Consider the following 13,238-nt stretch of genomic DNA (forward strand, 5'->3'; position numbering starts at 1 on the left):
AGAAGAGCGATTCGAGTTAACCATGAAAAGTTATGAGTCAGAAAGAGTTTAGGGTTTAACCCTAAACCTACACCCATTTTTTATAAAAACCCACTCCACCCCCTCATTCTTCTACTTTCACATCTTGCCTCCATCCTCTTCCCCATTCCAAGCCCTATGCAAGACACTCCTCCCTCTTCATCGACCACCACCCTACTCCCATCCTCACACAGTGAGTTACTTCGAGCCCATGTCGCAATGATAACCTAGCCATCGACCCACCATCCATTTGCCCTCAACAATCGCGTTACATCGAGAAAGACTTGAGAGCATTAAGGTAACCATCTCTTCCTCCCTTTGAATTTTTGTCAAAGTTTTCCATACGTCAAGTTTCCTCCACCCCCCTCCACCACCCCCTCCATTCCTCCCCCTCCACCCCTCCCACCCCCTCCACCTCCTCCCCCTCCACCCCCTCCACTAACCCCCCCTCTCGTTGCGATGACTTAGCCATCCATCCACCATTCATTGTCTTCCTCAACAATCTTGAAACATTAAGATAGTATTACAGGAAGTGATTGAAAGTGATCATCTCCCCTTCTCTCTTTATTTTCTGTCATTTTTTATTCTCGTCATTTAAGCTTTCCATCAAGTTATCATTTCTCTCAACCCCCTTCTTCCACTCTCTCATCTCTCTTCTCCCCATTTCCCTTCAATACTCCCTCTTCTTGTTTCCATACTCTCTCCCTCCTCACACACTCTCCCCTTACCCCCACTTATTTCCCCCCTCTTTGTTTTTCTACCTATCTGTCTTCCACTCTTCTCTCAAGAACTCCCTCTTGATTACCTCTATTCTTACATTTTCCACTATCCCTCCCTTTCTTTTGCTTTCCCTCACCCCTTTTAAGAAACTTGCCCCTCACCCCCTTGATTGAAATCTCACATTACTCGGTCTCTTCTCTTGGATGTTCATCTATCCTTCACCCTCTCCTATCTCTTCTTGATCAATAGCTGTTGAGTCTCCCTCCCCCATTCTCTTGCCTACCACATCTCCCTCCCTCATGCCCTTCACTTCACCTCTTATCTCATTCACAAATCCCTCCCTCACACTCCTCATGCTCGTCTTCCCTCCCTTGTGCCTTTACTTTCCCTCTATAGTCCTCAATCTCAACCCCCTCGAAGCTCCATAGCTCGGACTATGAACATAATGCTCAAGTCAAAACAATCCCGTAAACTAATTAACGACAATCCATGGTGGGGATTCCTTCCATCCCTCGAGAGACAATCAATTCATGCTATTCTATCTTCCTCTTTGAATTCATTTCTCGATTCGATTCATTTTTCAAGCAGCTTCTCTATGTTAAGACACAATTAAGTTTGCTTTGGGCAATCTTCAATCAACAACTCAATACTTGTCACGATATATCTAATAGTTGCTCACCAGTTCAATGAAATGATGTTATGGATTATGCTAGCAACGAACTGCTTGATTTTCGGTTTGCCTTTTCACTTCGAAAAGCTTTTGAGGCATTCTTCTATAAGCCATGAAGATTTGATGCAAACCCACTTGAAATTATGATTTTGCTTCTAGACATGCCTCCACTATTTTCAAATTTCGATTGGTTTGGATTCGATATAGCTTTGGTTCTTTTGAGGTAGCATTTCAACTCTTATAAGCCCTATGTTAGCTCCATTTCCACCTTGGGTCATTCTTGAGTACCACCATCCATCAAACCATCTCATACTCATTGGTTATCTTTAATGATTCCTTCTAAATTACATCTACATTGCTCTGGTGAAACTGTGTAGTGTGACGATCAAAATAATATCAACCACGTATTTGGATAAGAAGATGCTAGGAAAATGCTATTTATGGTAATAATTGGCAATGGCATCCAAACTGCCTACAATTTTATGCAGGAAGAAAGCATTGCAGACAAGCCAATAGAGGTAGATTGGTGAATTTAGAATCTGTTTTCTATGACACTATGGATTTGAATTGACCATGGAGCACAGAGTTTAAATTTAGAGCAGCCATACAGTTGTGATTCAAGTAGTTACAAGGAAAATGGTGGATGGTGAGCACTAATGCAACCCTAGGAGAGTCGTTTCTCTTCTCTCCTTTCATCTCCACACCAACTTCGTCATTCTCCTTAGTCATACACAACTACATCTGCTCAAAGGGTCACTGGGCTAGCTGCTATCTTTTTTCAGCTCATTGTAGCCTAAAGAGGGAGCGAGGGAGATGGGGACGAAAGAGTTCCCAAGTCTAAAAGTGTGGCCAATGAAAGAGTTCACTATTACTAAAGAGTTGGGAAAGAAATGACTAATAGGATGCTGCGCTTCATGTAAATCTAGACCAAAGGAAATTTGTGCTGCTGCTCAACGTTGCAAAATCTCTCCATCTTTGATCATGGGAAAAAGGAGGGCTTTATTCCAACACTGACTGTGTTGCCTTTTATTTGATTTCCTATGTGACCAGCAAAAAATATTCTTCCCATTGTTGCCTTTACTTAGCTATTGGGATAAACTCATGGATATCGATAGCACTCTTGATCCAATCAAACACCAAGCCAAAGCTAAATGAAAGTACAAAAATGATAAACAAAGAGATGAAGATGTACTAACAACACACACAGAGAGAACCAACAATGAAGACGCAGAGGCACACAGAGAGAGAGAGAGAGAGAGAGAGAGAGAGAGAGAGAGAGAGAGAGAGAGAGAGAGATTTTGACACGTGGTAGGATAAAATCAAACCTAGGTTCAAACTAACTAGCTAGAGTTAGTTAAACTAAACATAATTAACCTTAGGTAAGGTTAGAACTAACTTACTTAACAGATTAACCTCAGCTAAGGTTACTTAACTAAAGTTAACCTAACCTAGATAAACTAACTTTGGTTATGATGTTGAGGTTTAGCTCCCTTAAGGATTAAGAATATTCACATCTAATCTTTGAAGCTAAGGTTCATTTACACACACTGAAAGTCCAAATTCACATAACTTTAACTCGCTTAATTGACACCCAAACTGGTCCCCGTTTGAAGCAAAATTTCACACATGATAACACCACAATATGGGGAATTTTTCCAGCCCATTGCACACCATTTTGGATCCCTATCATTCCCTCATTTGCGCCCCCGTGTGGGCCTCGTTTCACACTAATTCGCTCATATCTTTACGTCGTGACCTCAGATTGACGATATGTCTGCACTGGCACATTTCCCTACACATGTGGGACAATCCTAGGCACATTATTAACACAACGGTCCCTACAACACTAACACATCGCTAACCCTCCTAACACAACTACATCAACACCTGCACTTGCGGCAGAGACACCCTTTGTAACTCTCGCCCAATTTGTATGCAGCTATGCTTTGACCAACACCTCTGACTCCAATGCTCACCAAATCTGCATACAACTCTGTTGCAACCACCACCTCTGACAATCCTCTACGCCAATCCCTCCCCAAAATTCAAGAAATCCCTTTGAAGACTCCATGCCACAACATGGCTAGACACTGTCGCGGACAATGATGGGGATATTGACCTCGATGCAGAGGGTAACAATTTCTTTAATTGTAAAAATAATAACAATCAAGGCAAGAGCCCCTTGGGAAAACTAGAACTTCCCAAATATAATGGTAGGGGAGATCCAGCCCAATTCCTCCAGCATTTTGATGTCGCATGCCCAGCGGTTGGAGATCAATCCAATGAAACCAAGGTGGCCTGGTTTCCCATGGTCTTAACTGATGAAGCGTCTGAATGGTACCTAGACCTCCTAGTGGAAGAGTGAGCCACATGGGACTTGCTTCAAATAGAATTCAAAAGGCACTTTTAAATGGAGAGACTACAAGATGATCCTACTCTCCAACTAAGCAAGATCAAACAAGGCCGCCGAGAAGATGTATGCATGTATTTGGGCAAGATGAAAAAATTAATTGCCAAATGTGACCGATGCCCCAATGTAAAGTACCTCACGGCTTGGTTCATTGCAAGACTAAGGAAGAAAATCTGCAAGGATATGAAAAAGATTAGTAGCTATGAAATGTTCAGTGCTGCTCATGCAAGCAGCCATTGATATCGAGTATGGCATGACTGACTCTGACACTAGCAGTGATGATGGCAGATCCAGTGCACGAGATAAGCACTAAAAAGGGCAAATCCAAGTCCACTGTCAAAATGTCAAATGAAGATCACCTAGAGGCCATGATCATGAAGCTAAAAGAAGACATGATGCACGCCATGGAACAAAAGCTTCACTTGTCTCAGCCGCCAACTCAGACTTATCCATGGTAAGAAAATGTATGGTGTCCACATTACATGGTTAATCATATAGCAAATGAGTGCCTGGTCCTAAGAGCCAGGATCATTGTACAAGCAAATCCACCGCTAAGGTTGTGGTGCCATATCTGTGTCATCGGTGGCCACGATGAAAATAGTTGCATCTTCAACATGCACAACAACCCACCTCGACATCAACAATACAAACCAATACCCATGCCAATGTACATGCAACTGGCACTTGCACAAGCACCCCTAGCCACGAGGTTGAATCCTATCCTCGTTCGAACACAAGTCCTATAACTACTTAGGAATCCAAATCGACGACCATATCCAAGAGCACCAAATCTAGCTCCTCAGGCAATTCCAACACATCAACTACAAGCCGAGGAAGTAGACTCCCTAATGTACTATGTAGAAGTTGCAGAGGGTCTAATACCAGTCTATGTAAATCAAGTACGTCCCAACACATATTGAGCACCAATCAAGTGCTACGATTGTGGAGAAAATCACTAGATTGCAGAGTGCCCTCATCGTGGTAGCCCCGCTACTTTTCAAACACTTTGTAGAGATTGTGGCATAGGACATGCCTTTATGGATTGTCCCATGAAAAATAAGGTCCCACAACAAACAGAGGTTAAGCTTGACATCCCAATCGGCATCATTGGGGAGGACCATCAAAGTCTAGGGCTGGTAAGCATAATATCACAACATGTGAATGTAATTATGCACCAGCAGAAAGAGGCCACCAAGGACCCTAACATTCCAATCCAACCTAGATGACTTCTTAAAAAGAAACCACGAGTGCCTCCACCTCCGCCAAGCAATGAGTAGCCGAGCTCATCCACATCAACTCCCGAGCCTCAAGTAAAAGAGGCTCCATACCCAAATGCAGAGGTGGAGAAGGCTCATTTTTAGGCACTTCAACAATGGGTATAAAAGGAACAAGCTCAATTTGAGGTTGAGAAACAAGCTCAAGATCCAATCCATGACTTGGCCCCACAAAGTATTGATACTGTACTTAAGCCTCCATTCCAACAGCAGACTCCACAACATAATATACCACCACGTCAACTTAAAGGAGCCGCACTCTCTTCTGAGTTGCCCTATGTCAATTCCCATCAGAATCCTCCTACGAAATTGTCCCTATCTCATCCTTAACCCTCGCCTCAAGGAAGCAGCACAATTCCTATCCACAATCTTGGGGGTTAAGTGCAGCAAGAATAGATCCCTTCCACTGTGCACATTTGTTTTTCTAAGTAGGAAACTAAAGCAAGACTAGATCCAACACTTAGGCACCTTCTTCACAAAGAAACTAGATGGTTCATCAGGCCAAAAATGTAAAATTCCACACTTATTGGCTATAATCGTAAAAAAAGAGCTACAGGAATGAGAAATGACTCTGCCCCAATCACCAAAATACCTCAGAAGAGATGCCTATTCTGGAGATCAGAATTGAGGAATTGCCCCATGAGATGCTATAGCTCGGTGCTTAACTGCAACCAATATATCTCCAACAATAGCAACAACCAGAGCCTAAGGCAAGATCAACACCAGAGCCTAAGGAAAGATTGGCACTAGAGCCTGAGGCTACATCAGCACCATAACCTCCCATTGATACCATTCTAGTCCATAAGCCATAAGGGGAGCTATGACTATTGTACACAAGTGACTGAAATACCATTGGAACAACCTCCCACAAGTACTACAGAATCATCAAGATGGCTACATGGGCACCACCACTTGTATCAACAGTACTAGTAGTCCTCATCACCGTCTGTCATTCTCCAACATCCAGCTAGCCAAATGATCCAAATGATTGAACTATTCACTAGCTTTGCCAAGGAAGAATATGCAAGGGAATTGGATAGATAGACTACAACAGAAATTGAAGACCAATTCTAGGTAATTGCCATAGAGGTCAAGGCACTTCATGCACAAATAGATGAGAAGGAGGTATAAGAAGTGCGCATGAACCAAGCTCTCCAAGCTCAAGAGAAGGCAGTGAGGGATGTGACCTCCTGTTAAAGAGACATGTGATCACCACTAAGCCTAGTGTGTCTGGATGAGCATAAGAACTATGGAGGCTCAAAGCACACTAAATAAGACATGAGAGGGAGATAGCAAACTATATCTCTTACAATGTGTGTTCTCAACAATTCATGATAGGCCTCTTATATAGAGAGAGCCTTTAGAATAGTGAACACTTGTGTGATCCTCTCATCCACATCTCTCCTTGTGGATATCCTCAATCCACATCTCTACATCATGTAGTACACATCCTAGGGTGGCTACTTTAATTCTTTCCTATACCATACCTTAGCCCTTTAATCTATGTGCTCATGGCACCATATCACTCAACACCTCCCCTTGGTGCCATGATCCTTTGGCTACTGCAAGGTGGTCAGATGTGAGTTACAAATCCATCACCTCCCCTTAGTGCATGCATTGCTACTTAAGGTGGTAAAGTGTGGTTTACATGTCAACACCTCCCCTGGGTGCTTTTATAACTACTCTTAGGTGGTCAGGATTGATTTACAAAACATAGGCAAGGTTGGCAAGGTTTTTGTTTGTCGATGGCATTCGCTTCTTCTCTTGACGTAGCTTGATGCATGATGCTTTGTTCTTCCATGTGCCTTAATGCTTTCTGTGTGGATGCCATGCTTTTTGCTATGGTCATCTCATGCACTTGTGCTTTTGGCATGCTTTTTGCATTCATGCGTTGCGTTTCCATTTGTTGCAAAGGTCTTACCAATTGATTTCTTTCAATATTGGCAGTGTCTAATTGCATACAATGATTCTGACTTGACAGGCACATAGAGCTCAAAAACCTAGTTTTTAGAGCGTGCGCAAATTCTTCTTGGATTGCAAGCTACGCCTTGTCGAAGTTTGTGTGAAGAAGAGGGGGCCTTGATGATGTGGCATATGGATTCACATGTTGCTTGCAAACTATGCTTGGCAAGGGCCTCTGTGCTTAGGTGGCACTTGTTGATGTGGCAGTTAACCAATCCTTAACCTAAACTTAACCATTGTTTAGTGTGGGTTGAGTTAACTGAACCATAGTTTTTGTTGATCTGCCACGTGGCAAATCAACTGACCAAGCCCTTACGTGACTTTACCTTTGTGGGTTTACTTGACTAAACCTAGTTAAATCCCATGCTATCTGCTACCACGTGTCAATTAATGGTGACCTTAGCAAGAATGAAAGTGAGGTCTATTCTGATTTGTAGCGACGATGGTGGTGTGGACACAGTTGCAATGAGCTAGACGAGGAAGCAGAAGGTATCATGCGTCTCCTTGCAATGCTACCAGCAAACTATGGATGGCCTTGGAACTTTCATCTTATTGTACAAAGCTCCGTCGTTTGATGTTGGAGCACTGTGCTGTTGTGTGTTGCGAATGCTTTGCGAGGCATTCCAGAAGAGGCAGAGCAATTGGTGGAGCTGGTTTGACGGGTCATGGGCGTTATTTGTTGTAGGGTTCGGGGCTGATGCTGAGAGCTCTTGCAAGGCTCGATGGAGATCATGGCTGGTGGAGTGGCTGTTGATGCTAGTCGTGGAGCTCGAGTTGGAGGCATTGTTGAAGCTTGATGGAGCACTCAGAATTTGTCTGCTAGCTAGAGCAAGCTAGGCTAAAGTCCACGTTGCAAGGCTAGCCTCCTTGCATGCGTGCTCTGCGTGAGAGCTTCTTTGCTTGATTCATTGGCTTCGCCTCAATTACATAGAAAACCGCGATGTGTCCTCGCTCTCACTTGCTCCATCAATTCCGTCTTCAACACATAGTCGTCATGTTTGCTTCTCCCTCAGAGTTGGGCTTTTTGCCCCAGCAACAACCTTTATTGCAAGCTTCTTTAGGCGTTTGAAGGCTTGGAACTAGTTTTCATGGAGTAGAGACTAAAGGTTGATCTAAGATGTCACAGATCCTTATTTGATTTGCCTTTGTTGAAGAGTTGTCTTTGGCTGTAGCTTAGTTTGCATGATTGATGAGTCAGGTTGCTGTAGAGCTTAGCATTGGGTGGTGGAGAGAGTGCATGGGCTTTTGGTTGCAGATAGGGCTTCTATTGTAGGAGCGGAGGACCAAATAAACCAGGAAGTAAACCTGAAATGGCTAGAGGAAGACCTCTAATGTATCATGAAATCAAAAAACTCAAACTTGACTCAAAGAATATGAAAGACCTTACTGAGACTACTCCAATCTCTCAATGGATTGAACTCTCTCTCCTGAGAATAGAAGAATGAACACTCAAGAATCCACCATGAACTGAAACTATCTCATGGACATAATCTCACAAACTCTCCCTAACATCAAGATAAGAGTGTGCCACTCACTCTAAACTACCTAGGCTTGTGGGCAACCTATGCTCTGATACCATGTTAAACAGACATGTGATCGCCACTAAGCCTAGTGTGTCTAGATGAGCATAAGAACTATGGAGGCTCAAAGCATACTAAATAAGACATGAGAGGGAGATAGCAAACTACATCTCTTGCAATGTGTGTTCTCAACAATACATGATAGGCCTCTTATATAGAGAGATCCTTTAGAATAGTCAACACTTGTGTGATCCTCTCATCCACATCTCTCCTTGTGGCTACTTTAATTCTTTCCTATACCATACCTTAGCCCTTTAATCTATGTGCTCATGGCACTATATCTCTCAACACCTCCAACCTCCACCAAAGCCAAACATAGCTGATAGTAGTAGTACAAGCAACGGCAATCCTACAGACCTACTATAACTCCTTGACCTCCGCACATGCTCAGTAGATGGAGGTAGTGGCACAAGCTTGACTCACTCTAATTCACAAAGAAGAAGAGCTCTAGGATTGCAAAGACAAGCTTGAAGACATGAAACAGTCTTTGGCAGTACGTGCCTTCAGCATTGACGAGCTTACAAGGGAGTGTAGAATCTTAAAGGACCAACTTGCTACCGCTAAAGAGGCTAGCACTTCACAAGCACAAGTCTTGGACCAATGGTCTAATATCACTGAAGACATTCCTCAATAGGTGAAGGTCACCTTGCAAATGAGAAAGCTTAAGGAGGCATATACATCTATCTACCATAAAAAAATGGATGAGATGCACTCCCAAAAGATAATCATCTCCAAGCTTGAACTCCAATTGCTAGTGCACAACAATGAGGCAATGGAAAACAACACCAATGAAGCCCCACTACAATGCACAACGGTGGTGTACCAAGAGCTTGTGCCTGCTCTACGAGCAAAAGATCACCTCAATGCATGAGTGCTTATCCAATGGAAGCAACTCCAAATCAGGATCATATCCGCTCATCCAACAATCAAATGGGAACATTCCATAGGGACCAAAACTCTGTGCATAATTTGCCAAGACTTATTCGAAGATGAGAAAAATATCTTCTGCCTATCTACACATGCCAGGTTTATAGCACTCAGGATGGATGCTTTCATTGCATATGTATGCCTCATGGGTAGTCCTCCCCTCAGGGTTATTACTAGTTTGTTGAGGGGATTAGATGGCAAGTGGTGGAGGAGGAGAAGGAGGAGGAGAGGGGGGCAAGAGGAGGGGTGGCAAGAGAAGGGGGGACGAGAGGAGGGGGGTTGGCTCATTGGCAGCACGGATTCTAGCTATCGATGTTCTCTTTCGCTCACCAGCCTTCCTCTTTTGCTCTTCCTCTGCAACATTAGCAGTAGGGGGTCTCCTTTTCGTATCGGCTCTATTAGCTCTATGGCTTTGAGAACCCATTCTCAATGAAGTTAGGAATCAGTAGGGGAAGGCAATAAGGGCAAGGCTTTAAAGTAGAAGGAGGTGTGAAGATTATGGAGAGAAAATAAGAGCAAGGCTTCAAACTAAGAAGGTAGAGGAGGTGTCAAGCTTAGGCAATAAGGGCAAGGCTTCAAACTAAGAATGAATGAAATGAGCCTAAAAAATGTGCCCTCTTATAGGAAAGTTAGACTCCCCTGCTTAGATTTTATTAGATTTGATTGGATTACATTTGATTAGATTAGATTTTATTTCATTAAATCAGATTTGAGTAGATTATATTTGATTTACTCTTGTAATATCAATGAAATAAGTGGTTGTCCTAATTTGACATAATCTAGTAATTTGAATGGATTAGGTGGTTCCCTTAATTTTTGATAATCTAGTAATTTGAATAAATTGGGTGGTTCCCTTGATTTTTGATGATTTGAATCAATTGAGTATACGATGGAAAAAATGCTAATTTGATTGCTTCTTACAATTTGGGGTGATTTTAATTCATACATACAACTAGACAATATATGATTAAATATAAGTTTAATTATTTGATTATAATTTAATTAAATCGGCTTACCACCGTGGGAGAAGAGGATTTAACTGTATGACTATTCTAATGTAAATTAAGTGGGCATAATATTTTAATACATGAACATAATACATCATTTTTCATGTTACAACATCATGCATGCATGCATGCCATGTGCATCCCCACATATACACTACATCATGCATTAGACCATCCACCTTCCATGCCTTGCATGCATGAGAGCGCATGATGATGTGGCAGGATGTTTTGTACATGCATGGAGGGAGATGCTGATGTGGCAAATCATAGAGATGATGTGGCATCATGCATGCTCATGACGTGGAACCTACTAAGATGATGATGTGTGATTCTTGTATGAGGTGGTAGAATGAGGTGGTAGAATGAGATGGAATGTAGGGGCTAATGTGGCCTATGATGTGGTATGATGAGGTGGCATGTGAACCCCAAGTGGCACTAGGTGACCTACCGACATGTCCTCAATGCAGAGGTGGCAAGGTGCAAGAAAAGTCAAAGGCTCATGTGGCATGTTGAGGTGGCAAGACCACTCTTGAGGATGATGATGTGTTAGCCTTCCACATGGACAAGATACCCCACCAAAAATGTTGCCACCAGGCTTGGTAAGTCCCCAAACCTACACTTCCACACCTAACACCAATCCTGTCTAGCCTTGGTATTTGGCTAGTGTGGTGACCCTCTTTACATACATGAAGGGGTTTTCACTTGGGGAAGGCAAAATTGACCCTTCCCTTATGTAAATTTCACCATTTTTTTCCCCCATCAAGTCAAAGCCTTATACACATTGTTATGGATAAATTTGTCTAAGGAAAAAGGCATAAATATGAGTGTGTGTTTGTATGTGTGGCAATACTATAATAAAATATGGTGTGCATAGGGCCTAGGGTTGAGGTGGTAGGGTAGGGCATGACCATGTGCCACCCTTCCATGTAAGAGGACCCATAAGGTGTGTTGTACACAATCCATGGTGGTAATATTATAAAATGTAAGGTGGCATGGCTCCTCCATGTGCCACCCCTCCACCTAGGCTACATTTAGTAAGATATGACTCAAAGTCCATGGGAGAAGTAATATAAAATAGGTGGAGATGGATATTATATTAGGTTACTCCCTCCATATAGGATAGGCCCATGTGGGGGAGGTATAGATAGTCCAAGGATGCAAGTTAAATAATGGGGAAAGTAGGATGAGGTGGCAAGATTCCTTGTGCCAACCCTCCACTTGTTCTCCTAGAGGTTTGAACATATTATAAAATTGGGAGAGACCAAGGGAGTATCATAGACTTGAGATATGGGGCTTGATTTATGTGGAAAAATGAGGCAAAGGGTTGTCGCACACAATTGAGAGTGCGTAACCACCTAGCCCACATGGGAGACTTTCCACACACACCATACATGTGGGAGGATGCACATTTATTGGAAGAGAGCCCCTCTCTTGGCTATAAAAGGAGGGGGCTATTCCTTGATGAGACACGCTCATTCTTGTAAAGCCACCTAGCTAGTACTTTGATATTTCCCTCTCATCCTTTCTTTCAAATAAAGCATGGTCCTCTTCCCTTAATGTCTCCATCTTTATATTCCTCCTCCCATCATGTACATGCTTCTCTTCCCCCTCTCCCTTTCCCCTTGTGCCATAGTCTCCCTCTTCAATCCGTCCCCTTCTAATCCCATTTCCTCTCCCATGATAACATTTCGCCCTCACGTTCTCCTTTTCTCTATGGTCCTTGAGCCTCGCCATGCTTAGTGTCTAGCCTCTTGTCCTGATTTCTTTTCCGGCTAATAGAAATAGTGTGGCTGCTGGGATCGAAATCTCCACGGCTAGTGGTATAAAATCTGTTACTCCTATGACTTTGTGCGGCACTGCGGCCTCTTCCGTGCATAGTTCTCTTCTTTTGCACCTCTAAATTGTGTGCCTTCCCTATCTCTACGGCTGCAAAACCTCCCTGCTTCTACATTTTCAGTCTGCTTGCTTTCTACTCACGGTTCCTACGTGTATTTTGGCCGGTGAATCTTCTGCTTGTACCGATCGCATCTGCAGAACTGTACCATCTGTGCTCCTTCTGAGTTTTCGCGTGCGCATTCGATTCGTGCGTCTATTGTGTTCACCTGTGCAATAGTTTTCTGGGCTCCTGCACCTTCTGGTCGCGGATAGTTTTCTTGCTTCACGCGTCTACTATGTTCACCCGTGCGATAATTTTTTGGGTTGCTACATCTTCTGGTCACGGACAGTTTTTCTGAGTTTCTGCAAAACTATAACAGCAGATCCCACACCCCCCTCTCTCTTCTCTTCTTCTTCTTCTCCTCCTCTTTCTCTTCTCCTTCTCCTTTGCTCTCCTCTCTTTTTATTAAAGAGTAGGATTTGAACCCAAGACCTCCCCCCTCACAAAAGGGAGACTTATCATTGGGCCAACAAGTTGGAAATGATGAAAATGTAAGATTTTTGTTTATATATTGAAATCTCGGGAACTGTAACTCTCTAACCGTGGGGAGTTTACTCTTGCTGTAAAAAGCAAAAGTACTTCATTTCATGTGCTCTATTCACATCTCCTGGTAGATCATCGATTCGAAACTTTTCCAAGTCCACTTCACGGATGCACGCCACACGAGGAGGGTGGATATTTATGTCACTTCTCGATGCATTTAAGGATTTGGTGCCTAGTCCTCCGTGCCTTAC

The sequence above is a fragment of the Dipteris shenzhenensis genome, chromosome 22 (assembly GCF_047967505.1).
Source record: "Dipteris shenzhenensis isolate YYH24624 ecotype China chromosome 22, Dip_SZ_1.0, whole genome shotgun sequence".
Lineage (NCBI taxonomy): Eukaryota > Viridiplantae > Streptophyta > Polypodiopsida > Gleicheniales > Dipteridaceae > Dipteris > Dipteris shenzhenensis.